General features: G+C 50.6%; 1 long non-coding RNA gene across 1 annotated transcript; it reads right to left on the bottom strand.

The window, feature by feature from the left end:
- Positions 1-137: 137 nt before the first annotated feature.
- Positions 138-1,780, bottom strand: LOC123065054 (uncharacterized). The gene is made up of 2 exons (XR_006430889.1): positions 1,249-1,780; positions 138-672 (listed from the first exon to the last, which is right to left on the bottom strand). It is a non-coding gene; the product is annotated as an uncharacterized lncRNA (long non-coding RNA).
- Positions 1,781-19,138: the final 17,358 nt, after the last annotated feature.

The following is a 19,138-nucleotide window of genomic DNA, read 5'->3' as shown; positions in this document are numbered from 1 at the left end:
ATCATTGATCATCGGCAGTGGGTACTTGTTCTTGATTGTCACTTCATTCAATCCTCGCTAATCAACAACTGTAAAAACCGTAAAAATAAATAAATAATTAGATAACGGCATTTTGAACGGCGTTGCCTAAACATCAATTAAAATAATAGAAACAACTACATTTTTTATTACAACAAATACCATTTAGCTTTGCAAAACAATTCTTCCCCAAAGTTTCATATATTTTACAACTGAATCCTTGTCTCATTTTCTTACACACAAAGTAAATGCCAACTAATGGCCAGCCAAGCAAATTACACTTGTCCCTAGTACAGCCCACAAGAGACACAAGTGGAGGCATGCATGCCAGCCTAACCACGCATGCATGCCAGATGTAATGCCTCTCCAAACCGACAAAGCAGCTCACTCCACTATAAATAGGAGCCATCTCTTTCACTGTGGACCATTCTACCTCACACACACACTTACACTGGAGTACCACCACCACTTGCCTTTTCACCTTCTGCCACTGCTGTACTTCACTGTTGTGAAGCTCTTTGGGTTGCATGCGTTGCCACCAGGTACTAATCAAGTACCTTGTTGTGTTAGCCCTTCTTGCTTGACTTCTTGTCTATCTTCACCTCGGTTTGAATCAGTCCATGAACATCTATTCACCTTGATCTATCTACCTTGCTGTAAAAAGAACAAAATGTTTGCGTAAACACCCAAGTTAATCAAAACTAATTAGATCAATTGCAAAAGCTTGTAAAAGTTTCTGTGAATGACATTTGTGGCTTGTACTAGATCTAACATGCCAAGAATCAAATCCTAAGTACTAGTAACTTGCTATGACATGTATGTGTGTATCGAAAACATCAATCTCCCTGTGTGTACTACTTTGTCCTAATTTTTAATCTCTGCCAACCTGTAGCATTGACTGATTGGTGTTTATAATCTACTCACAAGTAATTATTTTTGGAGTTTCACTGCCACTGTTTCCTCCTATATGGTGTTCAAGGATGAGTAGCACTAGTTAGGAACAACATTTAGATCTAATCAGTAGCAATACCATGACCACACCATAGATTAAATCTTGATTAATTTTGTGACCTTGAGATAAACAAAGAGAAAGAAGGCAATATGGCTGGGTGGGGAATAGTAGGGTCTGAGATAAAATGAACAATATATGCACACCCACGTTCACATATAGCAAGCACTTGTTATGAAATTGGAGCACTTGATGGAAAAGAAATCAGAATTAGTACTTACCACTAGTAGCAGTAGGATGTGGCTAGTCCACACCGTTATCAGCAGAGCCATGGCGACCGAGCAGCGCTGGTGAAGCCGCACACGCCCAACGCCCGTGGCTGCACGCCTCGTGCGTGTGGCTGCGCTGGGGAAGGATGTAGGCATGGAGACGTTGTTGCCGCTGCAGCCAGTGGCAAGCCCACCGGACCTGAATCAGGAGGCGCTAGGATTGAGTGGTAGCGACGTTTTTGACGGCGGCGGATCAAATAAATAGGGGGAAATGGCAGAAGGAGACGAGGAGAATCTGTAGGTGTCCGCCGTGTCGCCGGAGATGCCCGGACGGGGCAGATCGAGGCGACGGCGGCCGTGCCCTGTTCTTGGGGAGAGAGAGAGGTGGGTGGCTGGTTCTGTTCTTGGGATAGCAGAGAAGACGAGGAGAGGAACGAGTAAAGTACTAGTGGTGCAGTACTAGGCTACAGTTTTCTTTTACTTATCATTTTTTTACTCTCTGTACTGGATGGCATACGTGCATGCTACTCTGATTTGGATGGCTTGATGCATTTTATCTCTCAATGAAACACTAGGACGTATCACAACCTAGTTAAATTAATTATGGCTTGCCCAACATGGTCGTGTTGCTGGATCTTTAGATTTTCAATTAGGAAATATAAACATGTTTGTGAAATAATTAGCAGGAGCCGATCTCAGACCCGTAGGAGTCACGTCTGGTGGTTCCGAGTTGGTCGAAGCACTACCCGACAAGTCGTCATCTCCTTGACCATGTCTTGATAAATGTTTTCCGGGCTATGGGTCATTTCCAAAATTTTGCATAAGAATTTAAAATAAATATTTTTCATAAATAAAATGAAATTTGGATCAGGTGGATCCACTGATTTGGCAATTGGACCAGATCAGGTGAAGCATCTGTATTAAGTAGTTGTGACCCGGGTAGGGTTACAATATAAATAAATATTTGGTGGATAGAGGAGCTCATGTTGGTGAAAGCAACCCAGGGAGGGTCGGCTTGGATGGCGGGCTCCTCTACATAGGGTATCACATTAGGACACAACCAACTGGCGCTTACTTCAAAAGCGGCGCAAACCGTACTGACCATAGACCTGGAATGGGACGGGCTGAACCAACTACCCATGCCAAGTAGCTGCCTCTGCATGGGTGCGAAGGTGGCTGTAGCCGGGTAGGTACAGTCACCCTAGGGCGGGACTGCCGGTCAGGGGTCTCGACCCGCGGGCCTTTAGTAAGGCAAGGTGGAAAAGCAGAGGTAGTGTACGGGCTGGTTAAAGGTTCTGGTTCCTTGGTCTAGTCATGTGCACGGATAGCGCATGGACGACTTGGACCAAGTGATGCTATGGGCAAAGCAGTACACCTCTGATCAGAGTAAATGTGATATCACTCCCAGCTTCCGGGTTTGGAAGTGCGTCGTGTGGGTTTTCCTCTAACATAGGATGTAAGATCCCACGTCGCTCTGTTGCCAGTAGATTTTATAAATAAAATTAGGTTTTCAACAAAAAGGGTTAAGGGGAAAATATTTTTACCTAGTATTTTGAGCTAATGGCTCGCTGGTTATAGCCGTGGCTGGTAAAGTTTTTCCTTTTTAAAGACTCATGCATCCACTTTTCCTGGCGACTTGCGGAGTACATATTTCATACGTACTCAACTGCACTTATGTTGTTTTTCAAAACAAGAGAGTTATGAGAACTTTGAGGTGATAGAGAATGGTACTCATGATGAGTCTGGCCATCTTAATGACTTCGGTTATTCTGAAGTGGAGTATGTTTATGAGGAAGTCGACAATCAAGGCTATGAAGAGTAGATGCCCTACATGGTTGGTCTAGAAGGCTCGTAACTAGAAGTGGATGACGATCTATCGTCATGGTCGCTTAGGCTTAGTCGACACTTGAGGTGTCAATGTAATAAAAGCTTGCCTACTCAAGGCAGTTGCACCGTCTTGTACATGATACTGTTCTCCTTAACTGATCCTGGCGCAACTCTGAAGTGACGGCTTCCGTTACGCCTGACTCTGTTGGACGTAACAGGGCGTCACAGAAGAGATGGTATCAGAACCCCGTTAAGGAAACAGTCATGTACTTAGTTAGAGACCGTCCGAGCCCTAGGAAAGATAGGTTCCCTCTTTACCTAAAATAAAATAAGAGTTTTCTCAACAAAAAAAAATCATCATCTCTTCTCAAGTTCTACCTCTCCTATGTATATATACTTTCTGTGTAAAAAAAATAGTGACTCATGACAAGTGAAGATTAAATAATTTAGACCATATAACTGTGCAAGAAAAATGTTTTTATTTTTACTGTCCTAGGTAAATTAATTTTGCATTGTGTTATAACTAACTAAATTCTTAATTGCTTAATGTAGGATGATGAGTGGTAGGTTGTTTGGTACGGGTGCTGAGTATGGTGGTTTTGCTCTGTTCTTGGTTGAGCTTCTTGGTCTTCTGGGTGTGTTGATTGCGCCATACTACACAGTGTTTCACGACCTGTGTTCCATGAGGTACTTAGTCACGGTGCACATTCCTGAGAGCTTAGATGTCCCTTCTAGGTTCAGTGTTACACGTTACGACTTTGTTTCAGCACTCCAGGGTGCGTCACGGGATGCCGCTTTACACCTTTTCCACGCCTATCACCCTCTCCTTGAGTACGTGGGCAGAGGCGAGTGGCCTCATCAGTTAGAGGAGGCAGGGAGTTCGTCTGCACCTCCGCCCACTGTCGCTCCTGCGCCTTTTGCGTCCACTTCTGCTTTCCCTCCACTTCCACCACATCCTGCTGTCTTACCTCCCACATTTTTACCACCACCAGCTACGACTGCCGCTCGTCCACCTCTGTACCCGACGGTCCCACCCACTCGTGCAGACCGCCCAGCTCCTAGAATCTTCAGGGGTTCCTCCTCTCGAGCAGTGTCACGTCCCTCCACACCGTACGAGCGTCCACCTACACCTCAGCTTGTTCAGGACCTGTTAGATCGGGTTGACACTCTTCAGAGGCGCTGCTCCGAGCTCGAGCGGGCGAACAGCGAGATGTCCTCCACGTTGAGGGACTACACCCGTCCGGGTATGGCCCTCAACCCTTTTCAGATCGATAGCTCACCTTCTGCCTCTCCAGGTCGGATAGGGTACCCGATTGACCAGGAGTCTCTTGTCGCCGACGAGCCTTCCTCTCAGGTTGCTCATACTCTGAGTTCCGTTGTAGTTCCACCACCTCCAGAGCACACTCCCCACACTCCACCAGGTTCTCCACTCTCCGCCCCTGCTCCACCTTCTCCTGATGGCACCCCCGAGTTTTCCGTGATCAGCGTCACTTACTCAGAGCTTCTAGCACTTGACTCCCGACAGGTGTCTTCTCAGCCCCCGGAGTACCTTCGTGTCGCTTTTGACGTCACTCCCTCTGAGCACACTCCTTCTGAGTATCCTCTTAGCACCATCAGCGTGCCCGAGTCTGACGCTGCTGCACCGAGTGTGTCTCTGCCTGCACCGACTTCTGCCCTCGACCCCGACTTGCTCCTCACCGTTTCACCTAGTCCTCTTGTTAGGGAGGATTGACTTGCTACCAGTAGTAGTAGTTTGTATTCTGGCAAGGCTGTAGCATCGTGCTAGATAGCTACTCCTCCCAGAGTTAGTTCCGCCACTTATTAGATGTTTAGGCAGATGCATGGAGGCTGTCCTTTTGGATCTTGTACATATTTGGAAAGGTCTTGTAGCCGTAGCTACCCTTCCAGAGTTTGCACAGGCGTAGTTATTCAGACTAGTTCCGACGGACAGATAGGTCGGCAGGTATACTTTTGTTCCAGGTACACGTGTAGATAGTCGTGGTAGCCTGATGATGCACGACATAGAGTCATATGTGGTGTTGCTACTATGTTATGTGATGTATCCATGTGGACTGGTGGACTTATGGATGTACTGATATTCTATTACTAGGTGATCTCGTGTGATGCATGTGCCACGCCTCCATGTTCATTTTTTTTCTATTCTTTTATGCATTCCTTACTCTGTTGATTGGGATATTGGATGTGATGATGCTGCTACGTTACTGCTAGTACTTCATAATGACACATGATGTATGTTAGATTTTTTTTGGGTGATCTTCTTCACCCAATTACATGCCTTGGTACATCACGTGTTGGGCCAGTATATATGTGCTGATGCTGCTACATTTTTCCTAGCACTTCATGAGTTCAAATGATGTACGTGAGACACTTGATGACTACATGCTTTTAGTCCTGTACGTGAAGAGGTTGTGTGTGTGTGTACATGTGCAAGTGGCTCTATTTTGATTTATGATTAATCTCTTGTCTCTGTTATGATAAAAAAAATCACTTTGTTTGACTGTATGTATTCTTTGGCCAACAACCAGTACAAAGAAAAATAATAGTACGCCACTGTTATGTGCACTGATTAAAGTGATGCTCAAAGAATAATAAAGGAAGGTAAGCGTGATGCGTACTGTTTGAGTCATAATCTCATCGCTAATTAAACAAATAAAACTATTTTACATAAAGTAGCTATCCTAATAACCTATGTCTTGCCCATCAGTTTGGTAGCGATGGCATCTGGTAGTCAGTCGTTCAAAGACAATGGGAACCCATCAAATTTAGCGCCCGAGTCGCTAAGGAACATGGCAGATTTGCCGTCTAGAGTGACGTTACCTCCACCGCCACCATTACCTCCTCATGCCCCGGGATCCGATTAACTTGCTCTAATGTACCAGTGGATGGAGCAATCTCGTCGAGACTCTCTAGAACACCAGAATAAGTTCATGGAACAGATGTTTGGTATGATGAGAGGCCAACTGACTAAAAACTCAGAACAAGGTGTCACGATTGGAGACTTCCAAAAGACTAGACCACCAACCTTTTCAACTGCCACAAATCCATTAGCCGCAGATGATTGGTTGATGGACATAGAGCTGAAACTTAACACTGCGGGATGCACGGATCAAGAAAAGGTTCGGTATGCATCCCATCAGTTAATTGGTCCTGCTGCCACATGGTGGAGAAATGTCCAAATTATCATACCAGAAAACCACATAGTCACTTGGGACGAATTTAAGAGGAGATTCCGAGATAACTATGTCCCGCAAAGTTCAATGGAAATAAAAAGGAAGGAATTCCTGAACCTTAAGCAAGGGTCTAAAACCATCGCAGAGTACCTAGATGAATTTAATTCACTATCCCGCTATGCACCGGAGGACACAAACACTGAGACCAAAAAAGGTGTACCGGTTCATAGAAGGATTGAACCCATCCATACAACTTATTATAGCTCCTATAAAAATAACTGAGTTCCGGGAGCTAGTAGACCGAGTCATTACAATCGAGAACCGGCAAATCGCCGTAGAGGAAGAGCGCAGGAAGAAAGCTAGGATGGACCCAAGGTTTGCCGTGAGAAGTGGAAATCGTCCTACTGGCCTAGTCTGCGTGCCAATGGTCGGGCCCGTCCGTCCTCCTTTCCGTCAAGCTCCTAGACCACCTTTTAAGCCTCCGAGAGCCCCTATCAAATGTCACGTGTGTAGTGGACCACACTTGGCTTGAGATTGCCCAAAGGCGAGTGTTGTTTGTTTTGGTTGTGGACAAAAGGGACACTACAAAAACCAGTGCCCAAGCAAGAGTCAACCACAATCTGACACAAATGGAGCCGTCCCACCTCAAAATAAGCGTCAGGCTAATTCAGCCCAAGTACACGGGAATGCGTCTACTGCCAACCGCGGGCGTGGTCGTGGCGGTCTCACACGTGGACCATTCCGCCTGGCACATATGGATGTGACACAAGTGGAGTCGGCTTCAGACATAGTGACGGGTAACCTACTAATCCCTCCTGGAGTAGGACTAGTATTGTTTGACCCAGGAGCAACACATTCTTTCATATCACAACGCTTTGTTGAGACACATGATCTGGACCGGACCCCCCTAGCCAAACCCATAAAAGTAGATTCACCCGGAGGCCCAATAATTGTTGAGCATGTCTGCCACAACCGTCCCATTTGCATTGAGGGAATAACCTTTAATGCTAGCCTATTTGTTATTGGCCTAAGAGGGTTAGACGTTATTCTTGGAATGGACTGGTTAGCAAGTCATGGAGCAAGAATGGATTGTGCAGAAAAATCCATATCCTTGAGAAGCCCAGAAAATAAACGGATAACCTTTAATAGTAGAAGAACCCGAGCAAAATCAAACCAAGCCTCAGTAGCCACTTTGAACAAAAAGGAGGCTAAAGATGTACCTGTGGTACAAGAATTTTTGGACGTGTTTCCAGAAGAATTGCCCGGGATGCCACCAGACAGGGAGATAGAGTTCACTATTGATATCATCCCAGGTACGGCACCCATATCAAAACGAGCATACCATATGTCCACGGAAGAACTAAAGGAATTAAGAAAACAATTGGATGAACTAGAAGAAAAAGGGTTTATTCGACCAAGTGTGTCACCTTGGGCAGCACCAGTCTTATTCGTTAAGAAAAAGGACGGAAGTATGAGGCTATGTGTGGATTATCGAGCCTTGAATGAGGCGACCATTAAGAATAAGTACCCACTACCCCGGATAGATGATCTATTTGACCAATTGAAAGGAGCCACTGTGTTCTCAAAAATAGATCTTCGGTCAGGGTACCACCAACTAAAAGTAAAGGAAGAAGATATACCTAAGACTGCTTTCATAACCCGATATGGTCACCATGAATTCATGGTTGTTCCCTTCGGGCTCACAAATGCACCAGCAGTTTTCATGAATCTGATGAACCTAGTCCTCATGCCCTATTTAGATAAGTTTGTGGTAGTGTTCATCGATGACATCCTCATATACTCTCGAAGTATTGAGGAACATGCTGAACACCTCCGGATAGTACTACAAACCTTGAGAGAAAAACAACTCTATGCCAAATTCAAAAAGTGTGAATTTTGGCTGGAGGAAGTGTCCTTCTTAGGACACATTATATCAGGGAAAGGGATAGCCGTAGATCCTGCTAAAGTGGATGCAGTGTTGGCATGGAAATCCCCAACCAACGTAACAGAGATTCGTAGCTTCCTTGGTTTAGCTGGATATTATCGAAGGTTCATAGAAGGCTTCTCCCAGAAAGCAGCCCCTATGACCAAATTACCAAGGAAAGGAGTTCCATTCGACTGGAATGACAAGTGTGAGCAAAGTTTTCAGGAGTTAAAGAAATGGCTCACAACCGCTCCTGTATTGGCTCTACCTGAACCAGGCAAAGCATTCACAGTATATTGCGATGCCTCTAGAGTTGGTTTGGGATGTGTGCTAATGCAAGATGGGAGAGCCATAGCCTATTCACCAAAGCAGCCCCCAGTGCAGCCCCCCAGCGTAAGTTTATAGCTCACTTCCTGCTTTCAGGCGCGCATTGGTGCTCTTTCTTTGCTGATATCTGACTGTTGGTTTGTGTAGGAGCAGAGCAGCCACACCAGGAGGGCCCAGAGGCCGCTCCCGAAGTGCCATCTGCTTCGACTACACCACCGAGGGAGGATTCTCCGGCAAGGGAGCGTTCTCCGGCAAGGGAGAATTCTCCGGCAAGGGGCAGTTCTCCGGCAAGGGACAGCGCCAGTGATCCTCCGGTGGTTGAGACCACGACTGTAGATCCTAGCACAGGTAACCCTTTTGCCTGAAAACTTCCCTTGGGTTCTTATTCTTCTGATTTCCTTTTTGAATATTTGCTTGACCTTTCTCCCCTCTTCGGTCCTCAGATCCACCTACCACGGAGCCGATGGAAACCGAGGCCGCCGGCGAGGAGAACGCGCGCGGCAACAACGACGATGCCGCCGCCACCGAAGAAGAGGCCGGTGCTGATGATCCCGCCGGCGAAGAGGCCGCCAAGGCTGCCGCCGCAGAAGCTGGCGAGGAATCCGGCGATCGCACTGACGGCCCCGAGGCCGCAGGAGCGCCAGGCGCTATAGCGACCGCCGATCCCTCTGCCGCTGCTGCAGCGCCAGGCTCCGAAGAGCCCCAGCCCGGCGCCTATTTGAAGGCCGGCGATGGCGTCTTCAGCAAGCTCCCCTGGGCGTCGAGCTCCAGGGCTCCGGTCGAAGGATAAACTTTTGACGAAGAGGTGCTCGCCTCCGCTGGGCTGACGCTGGTCGACGCACCAAGCAGCAGCAGCGACGAGCCTGAAGAGGAGCGGCTGCTGCGGAAGCTACTGTCGCTCTACCGCGCCCGACAGGCCAAGCTGGCATCCCGAGAAGCGCTTGTCGCGAAGGCGGGAGTGGACATTGAGAAGCGCGCGGAGGAGCTCCGGAGTCTTAGGCAGGAAGCTCTCCGGTCTCTGGCAGAGGAGCGGGAGCAAGTCGCCGAGGAGCAGAAAGCCTTCCTCCTCGCGAAGGCTGAGGTTGAAGAGCAACAACGGCTTGTTGCTGAAAGTCTATTTGCGCAGGAAGGAGAGCTGGCGCAGCGCAAGGTCAACCTTGACAGCCACGAGGAGGAGCTTGCCACGCGGGAGCAAGCAATTGGCGGGGCCCTCAAGGAAGCAAAGGATGTTGCCGTAGCTGCCGAGGCCGCCAAGAAGGAGCTGGAGACGAAGGTGGCGCAGCTGGAGGCCGATCTCAAGGCGAGCAGCGAGGAGCTTGCCGTGCTCAAGCGTGAGCACGAGAAGGACGCTGCCGCTCACGGTGAGCTGCAGGGTCTTCTCGCTGAGAGGAGCAAGGAGCTCAGCGCCGCCAAGGATTCCAATGCAGATCTCGAGTTGAAGTTGGCTACTTTGACTCAGACGCTGGACGGCGCCAGGGAGCGGGAGGTGGCCTTGTCGGAGAAAATCAAGGCCGACGAGGCGCTGCTGGCGAATGCTGCTGCCGCCCAGGATACTTTTAGGGAGACTATGGAGCACTGGACCGAGGGTCTTGTGGATCTTGCCGCCACCATTGATGGGGAGCTGGCGCAGCTGGGGATGGAGGATCTCGGGTACTCCTCCGACGAGCACCTCCAACCCAGCGCCAAGCTCAGCTTGTTCTTCAAAGCCGTGGCGACGGCCCTCCAGCGACTCCGGGAGAAGATCCCAAAGCAGCTGGCCGACGAGTCGCGCAAGATCTACGCAGGAGCTCTCCAGAAGGTGCTGATGAAGGTGGCCTTCTGCAACCCAGGCCTCAACTTCACCAACGTCCTCAAGTCCTTGCCGCCGGATGCTGATCTGGAAGCGCTCAAGGCCCTTGTCGCACCCATTGTGGACAAGGTGAGCGGGATCAAGAGGGTTGAGGGCGATCGCGTAGATTAGGCCGCCCGTTTTCTCTTTCTCTTTATCGTTGCTGGTCATGTTATGAGAACAATCTATTAGAGCTGCGACAAGCTATCTTGCAATATAACTCTATTTTGGGTAGAGATTGCTATGTTATTTCCTTTACTTGATTCTTTCCTTTGTATGTTTTTGCCCTACGCTTTTAGGGAATTTGTCGGCGCAGGCACCTTAGCCGCGAGCGCTGAGTGCGGGACGTCAGCAGCCTGCTGGCGGTGCCGCAGTCGACAAAAAACCTTGTCGCAACTAGTCGCAGCTCACTTAAATTGTTGAGCGGACTCGAAAACAAAGTAAGGGTGCAACTAGCTACGAGTTGGTTCCTCCACGCACAGGTTTTCCATACAAAGTACGGTCGTTCGAGGAAGATAACTTAAAAATTTAAAACTGATTGCTCAAACTTTGGCAACTTAGCTTTTCTGTCGCTTGCTTTCCGGCAAGGTGAAACTTCCTTGAACGATGCCTGGCCCACACCATTATCTCCTCCTTTCCCCCCGGCGAACTTGTGGGCGAGGGAACCTTCCTTTCCTTTTTAAGAAAAAGAAAGAAGAGAAAATAAAGGTATGGAGCCTTATGGCTCGTTATTGCTTACCGGGGGTAGGTGCTGCACAAAGTGTCAGGTAACTCATGCAAAAAATAGATAGAAAGCATGAAATTGACAAGATGTGCTGAGCACATGAATTTTACTTATGCACGGGGTCTGCGCCCGGCTTTGTACAAAGGATTACATGCAACATCGGCAAGACTCGTACAAAAGGTGGTTGCCGGAACAGGTTCCGGCAACCGCGCCTTAAGGGTAAAACTTACGAAGATGCTCAATGTTCCAGGAGTTGCTCACCGGAATGCCATATTCGGTCTCAAGGCGGATAGCGCCAGGCCTAGTGACTCGTTTCACCCGATAAGGGCCTTCCCACTTTAGCGTCAACTTGTTGGAATTATTGGCGGACTGAACGTGCCGAAGAATTGCCTTCCTCGAAACTTCTGGCATTAACTTTGCGGCTATGGTAGCGGCGCAAAGCTTGCTGGTATCGAGCAGCTCGTACAGTAGCCTGAAGATGGTCCTCCTCATGGAGCAGCGCGTCATCTTGTCGCAGCTGCTCTTGCTCAAGCTCATCATAAGCGAGCACTCAAGGTGACCCGTATACGAGTTCCGTGGGGAGAACTGCCTCTGCTCCATAGACTAGAGCGAAAGGTGTCTGGCCAGTGGCTCGATTTGGCGTCGTCCTGATCGACCAAAGAACCACCGGCAGCTCCTCAATCCAGTTCTTTCCGCACTTACGCAGCCTGTCGAAAGTCCTGGTCTTGAGCCCGCGCATCACTTCAGCATTTGCCCTCTCCGCTTGGCCGTTACTTCTCGGATGAGCAACAGAAGCGAAGCAGACCTTGGCGCCAAGATCTTGGACGTACTGCATGAAGGTGCGGCTCGTGAATTGCGTGCCGTTGTCGGTGATGATCCTGTTAGGGATCCCGAAACGGCAAACAATCGACCTGAAGAACTTGACTGCTGACTGTGCTGTCACCTTCCTCACTGCTTCCACTTCCGGCCACTTTGTGAACTTGTCGATTGCAACGTACAAGTACTCAAAGCCCCCGACAGCTCGGGGAAAAGGGCCGAGGATGTCGAGCCCCCAGACTGAAAATGGCCAGGATAAAGGGATCGTCTGGAGAGCTTGAGCTGGCTGGTGTATCTGCTTGGAATGGAACTGGCACGCTTCACACTTGGTTACTTGTGCAGTTGCATCCTGGAGGGCTGTCGGCCAAAAGAAACCCTGCCGGAACGCTTTGCCGGCAAGTGCTCTTGCGCCAATGTGGTGACCACATATGCCTCCATGTATCTCTGCCAACAGCTCTTGTCCATCTTCCCGACGAATACACTTCAATTTCACGCCGTTGAGTCTTCTTCTGTACAGTTTGTTGTCGTCAAACTGGTACATACTTGACTGCCGGGCTACTCTTTCCGCTTCTTCTTGCTCTTCGGGAAGTTCTCCTATTTGAAGGAAACGGACAATCTGCTGTGCCCATGCTGGAGCTTGTGGCTCGACAACAAGGACTAAAGGCATATCTGCTACTGCGGGAACATTCGCTTCTACGGCGAGAACCTGCGGCTCAGCCGGAGCTTGACGTTCCCCGGCAAGCTTTCCGGAGCAAAACTTGCCGGGAGCGTCTGCTTCAACGGAACAAAGCCTAGGGCTTGTCGGAGCAGACTGCTCCTCAGCATCCTTGGTGTTGATCTTGGTGACCTTCTTGGCGGCGGCTTCGGGGAGCTCTGCCGGAAAGTAGTCACCAGAAATCAACTTCCTCTTCTTGCTCTGTCCATTAGATGGTGTTACAGACGGTTGAGTCAGCTTGAGCACAAAAATCCCTGGTTCCACAGGTAACTTAAGTGTGGCGCACTTCGATAGGCCATCAGCAATGTCGTTCTGAGCTCTTGGAACATGTTCCATCTGCAGGCCATCAAAGTGCTCTTCTAGCTTTCTCACTTCATCAACGTAAGCTTCCATCAACGGACTCTGATAATTCTTGTTCACTTGGCAGACGACAAGCTGTGAGTCACCCCTGACAATGAGCTTCTTGATCCCAAGGTCTGCTGCGATCCTGAGACCGGCAAGCAAATCTTCATACTCTGCAGTATTGTTCGTTGCTTGCTCCTTGGGAAAGTGCATCTGGACTACGTATTTGAGGTGCTCTCCGATGGGTGCAACAAGTAGCACGCCGGCACCGGCGCCTTGAAGTGAGAAGGCACCATCAAAGTACATCAGCCACTCTTTGCTTGCTTCCTTGACGGGGATGCTCGTTTCTGGAATTTCTTCATCTGGTGTTGGCGTCCACACTGCTATGAATTCTGCCAATGCTCTGCTTTGGATAGTGGAAGTGCTCTCGAACTTGAGGCCAAAGCTTGACAGTTCCAGTGCCCACTCGACAATCCTGCCTGTTGCTTCTGGATTTTGAAGAATCCTCTTCAGCGGAAAATGAGTGACGACTGCAATCTCATGTGCTTGGAAGTAATGGCGCAGCTTTCTCGAGGCCATGAGAAGGCCGAAAAGCAATTTCTGCACACCAGAGTACCTTGACCTAGCCCCCTGTAGAAGGGAACTGACAAAGTAAACTGGGCGCTGCACCATTCTCTTCTGCATCTCCTCATGCGCCTGCGCAGATCCATCTTTGTTGGGACCAGAGCTTGTCGGTGAAGTTCTTTGCTTGTCGCTGGATGCACTTGCCGTGGTTGTTGGCTCATCATCCGCCTCCCTCTCCGCCACTAACGCAGCACTAACCACTTGATTGGTTGCCGCTATATATAGCAGCAACTTCTCTTGTGGCTTAGGTGCGACAAGTGTTGGAGTGGAGGACAGGTATCTCTTTAAGTCCTGCAGCGCAGCTTCCGCTTCCGGAGTCCATTTCATTGGACCTGCCCTTTTCAATATTTTGAAAAATGGCAGGGCGCGCTCAGCAGACCTAGAGATAAACCTGCTGAGAGCAGCCACGCAACCGGCAAGTCTTCGTACATCCTTGACGCGCTTCGGTGCTTCAATCTGCTCAATGGCCCTGATCTTGTCGGGATTGGCTTCAATTCCCCGCTGAGACACGAAGAACCCGAGAAGCTTGCCGGAGGGGACTCCAAACACACACTTCTCGGGGTTAAGCTTGAGGTTGATCTTGCGCAGATTTGCAAAGGTTTCGTCTAAATCTTGAATCAGAGTTGCCTTGTCCTTGCTCTTGACCACTATGTCATCCATGTAGGCTTCCACATTTCTGTGCATTTGCGGCTCAAAAGCGTCATGGACTACCCTTGCAAATGTTGAACCAGCATTCTTTAAACCGAAAGGCATCCGTACGAAACAGTATGTGCCACACGGGGTGATGAATGCGGTCTTCTCCTCATCCTCTTCTGCCATGAAGATCTGATGGTATCCTGAGTATGCATCAAGAAATGAAAGCAAGTCACATCCGGCCGTGGAGTCAACAATCTGGTCGATGCGCGGCAAGGGAAATGGGTCTTTGGGACAAGCTTTATTAACATCGGTAAAGTCGATACAAAGCCTCCATTTCCCGTTAGCCTTGCGCACGACTACAGGATTGGCCAACCACGTAGGATGGAGCACTCCTCTGACAAGGCCTGCTGCTTCCAATTTCTTGATTTCTTCTGCGATGAATTCTTGGCGCTCCACTGCCTGTTTCCTGACTTTCTGCTTGACGGGCCGCGCATGAGGACAGACGGCAAGATGGTGCTCGATTACTTTCCTGGGAACACCGGGGATGTCAGACGGTTGCCATGCAAACACGTCGACGTTCGCCCGCAGGAAAGCAACGAGCGCGCTTTCCTATTTAGGGTCGAGAGTGGCACTGATGGTGAAGGTACCACCAGTGCCGTCCTCCTTGGCGGACACCTTCTTGGTCTCTGGTGGAGCTACCATTGTCTTCTTACACTTGCCGGTGGAGCTCGATGGTGCGTCCTCGACGGTAGCGCAGCACTCCGAAGAGGTGCGCTTGCCGGAGTGGGCATCAGAACTCTTGCCGGACTTGGTCTTCTTCTTCCCCCCGGGAGCTTCAACGGCAAGTGACCTGCGATCTGTTGCGGCTGCTGCTTCCCGGTAGATCTTGTCGGCGCAGATAAGAGCATCCTTCTTGTCGCCAGGGACAGAGATGACACTTATCGGGCCTGGCATCTTCAGTATATTGTATGCATAGTGAGAGGCCGCCATGAATTTGGCGAGTGCTGGATGGCCGAGTATCCCATTGTAAGGCAATGGAAAGTCAGCAACGTCAAAAGTGACCCTCTCAGTCCTGAAGTTTAACTCGCTGCCAAATGTCACCGGCAACGTGATCTTTCCCTTTGGCTTGCTCCTTCCCGGATTGATTCCTTGGAATGTGCCGGTCTCTTCGAGCTCGCTGTCAGGGATCTGGAGTTTCTGGAGTACCGCGGAGGAGATCAAGTTCAAGCCGGCCCCGCCGTCAACTAGCATCTTAGTGACCTTGAGGTTGCGGATAGTTGGTGAAACCAACATCGGCAAGCACCCGACCGCAGTTATGCGATCAGGGTGATCCTCAATATCAAAGATGATAGGCGTGCTGGACCATTTCAGAGGCTTGCATGACTCGATGGGTGGTTCTGCCGCATTGACTTCCCGCACCCACTGCTTGAGCTGGCGGTGTGAAGTATGCAGAGAAGCACCGCCGTCAATGCACAGGACCTCTATGGCTTTCTGGAACTCCTGCTCATCGGTCTCGTCATCATCCATATCTTCATCGTCGTCGTCGTCATCATCCTTGTCGCGGCCGCGGGGAGGTCTGTCTCCTTGCCGCTGCTTAGCCTTGCCGCGGCGTCCCCCTCGGCCAGGGCGTTTCTTGCTGGCTCCTCCAGCACCCTCCCGGGCTTTCTCCTTATCGCGGCGCTCGTATTCAGCCTTTTGCTGCTCAACAAGCTGCTCGACCTTCTTCCAGCTCTGGAGGTCATGGCCCTTGGTGTGGTGGATCTTGCAGTATTGCCTGTTGGTGCTGTCCTGCTTGTCGGCGACCGCCACAGCCTGGTGGTTGGTGCCTGCGGCAATCTCCTTGCCGGAGCTTCCAGCTTTGGCTTTCTTGCCGGACTGCTCAACGACTAGTACATCTTTGCCTTTCTTCTTCCTGTTGTTCCGCCGCCGGTTTTTCTTTGCCAGGGCAGCATCCTCACTATCAGATCCTCCTGCTCTTGTATTCTCTCCGGGGAGTTTCCTCCCTTCCTCAGCACGCGCACACTTGTTGGCCAGGGCATACAGCTCACTGATGTCTCTGATCTTGCACATCGCCATCTCCTCCCGCATCCTACGGTTTCGCACGTTCTGATGGAACGCGCTGATTATCGCGGCAGGGTGGACATCTGGGATGTTGTGCTGTACGCGGCTGAATCTCTGAATGTACTTGCGCAGGGGCTCTCCTTCCTTCTGGGCGAGCAGATGAAGGTCGCTCTCTTGGCCATGAGGCTTGTGGCCGCCTGTAAAGGCGCCGACAAACTGATGGCACAGATCTGCCCAGGAGGATATGGAGTTGTCCGGCAAGTGCATGAGCCAGGATCTGACATTGGGCTTGAGCACCAGCGGGAAGTAGTTGGCAAGGATCTTGTCGTCCCGTCCCCCGGCAGCTTGCACCGCGATGGTGTAGATGCTGAGGAACTCCGACGGATGCGTCTTGCCGTCGTAGTTCTCTGGTACGTCTGGCTTGAAATTCTTCGTGCTGGGCCACTGGACTTGCCGCAGCTCACGAGTGAACGCAGGGCAACCTACCGCGTACGGCAAGTCGCCTGGTTCCCCTGGCGCATGCATGTCGACAGAGGGCCCAGCGCGCTGGTCTGATTGACGTCGCGCTTCTCTTCGGCGCTCGATGCGAGTACGAGCATCTTCTTGTTGTCATTTGTGAAGAACTTGGCGCTGATCGCGACGAGCTCGAGGATCTGACGATGCGGTGGAGTCGCTGCCGAGGTGGATCCGGCGAGTCGGCGATCTTGGCCTTCGGGGTGGAGAGTGCATGGTGGTTGCACCCCCACCGGTTTCGTCGCCATCGGCTCGTGCCTGGCAGTCCTGCCGTGGCAGCGATGTACTCGGCTGCCACGGAGTGTCGCCGTTGGCGAAGCCGATGAGACTCTGAATGGTGGCCCTCCATTGATCGATCTTGTCTTTCGTTGGAGGGTAATCCAGGAGCAGTTGAGCTCGCGCCAAAGCTTCTGTTGGAGTGGTGGGCGGCAGTGGCGAACGGTGCGAGGAGCGGGATATGCTCGGACTTCTAACTATGTTAGAAGGAGCAGTATCCCGTCCAGGCGACCGTGTCTCGCTCGTGCCAGCGTGTTGGCGTGCATGCTGGTCTTGAGCACCCCGAGATCCACCAGCTCGATCTTGTTCCAACGAACGTATGGTACTGCGAATACCATGACGCTGTCGGTCCTGCGCCTCCTGAGATGGGCGCAGTACATGTACGGACGCCGAGGTCTGCGCGGCCTTGTCCTTGGATCTGGCAGCACCATGAACTTCCTCGTCGATGTTCGTTCTTCCGCCGCCGTCTGCCCCACCACTTGATTGCTCCGGTGATGGTGGGATCGACGTGGACGGAACAGCTGACGCCGAAGTCTTCTTCTTCGGTGGCATGTCGATGAAGAAGATGAAGATCTAGCTCATGTGAATGCCGGATCTGGTTCACACAACCTCGACGCCCCCTACCTGGCGCGCCAAAGATGTCGGGGAAGCTGATCCACGAACACCTATGGGACCGGCGGACTGAGCCCCTTTCGGTTCGGTGGGGGGCGGAGATCGCACGAAGAGCGGATCGAGGCGAAGCACACGAGCAGTTTACCCAGCTTCGGAGCTCTCCGGAGAGATAACACTCCTACTGCTGCTTGTTTTAGTGTATTGTGTTCTTGCTCGGGAGCGCTCGAGTGTTATGGTACACTCTTGCTGCTAACGAGACCGAGCGTGAGCGTTTTCTGGCTTCCAAACCTTCGAACTGAGCTGAACCTCGCCTACGTTGCACGTGGGCCTCCTTTTATATGCTAAAGGGGTCACCGACAGGTGGCAACACAGACAAGGGTAAAAACGTAAAAGGAGTTGCGGTTGGTACAACTACTTGTACAGTGTATCCTACCTAACCATGACGGCAAGGGACAAAGGCATTAAATGCCCGTCTGTGTTGCCCGAACAGTGCAGAAAAGGACCGTTAGGGACGCCACCGTTCGCCACGATGGTGATCTTGTCAGCATCGCACGCCACCGCGCACCGCTGGCTGCACAGCCTCTTGCCACGCGCGCCTGGGAAGGCCCCAGGGCGACATGTTGGTGGATGTGCTGGAGCGTGGGTACAGGGTGGTTACTTGCCGCGCCAAGCGCCTTGCCGCGGTCGTTGTCTTGTCGCGCCCGGAAGCTTGTCGCTCGCCAGGCCTTGCTGGGACGCGCAGCGCGTCACGGCAAGTTCCTTGAGATGCTTTGGTTGGCCTCCCCGGCAAGCTCCTCTTGCCGGGGCCTTCTCTCCTTGACTTGAATACTTTGTTCTTGAATGGCTCCAAGGGAACCACGGAGGACCTTGGCGGTCGCCCGGCAAGCCTTGCCGCGGGGTGCTGCAACTGCCCGTGCACAAGTTCGGGATACTAGGGTACCCCTACTCTAGTACACCGACACATTTAGATCTAATCAGTAGCAATACCATGACCACACCATAGATTAAATCTTGATTAATTTTGTGACCTTGAGATAAACAAAGAGAAAGAAGGTAATATGGATGGGTGGGGAATAGTAGGGTCTGAGATAAAATGAACAATATATGCACACCCACGTTCACATATAGCAAGCACTTGTTATGAAATTGGAGCACTTGATGGAAAAGAAATCAGGATTAGTACTTACCACTAGTAGCAGTAGGATGTGGCTAGTCCACACCGTTAGCTACTCTGATTTGGATGGCTTGATGCATTTTATCTCTCAATGAAACACTAGGACATATCACAACCTAGTTAAATTAATTATGGCTTGCCCAACATGGCCGTGTTGCTGGATCTTTAGATTTTCAATTAGGAAATATAAACATGTTTGTGAAATAATTAGCAGGAGCCGATCTCGAACCCGTAGGAGTCACGTCTGGTGGTTCCGAGTTGGTCGAAGCACTACCCGGCAAGTCGTCATCTCCTTGACCATGTCTTGATAAA

The sequence above is a fragment of the Triticum aestivum genome, chromosome 3B (genome assembly GCF_018294505.1).
Source record: "Triticum aestivum cultivar Chinese Spring chromosome 3B, IWGSC CS RefSeq v2.1, whole genome shotgun sequence".
Lineage (NCBI taxonomy): Eukaryota > Viridiplantae > Streptophyta > Magnoliopsida > Poales > Poaceae > Triticum > Triticum aestivum.
The sequence above is the reverse complement of the archived record's forward strand: the minus strand, read 5'-3'. Positions and strand labels throughout refer to the sequence as shown.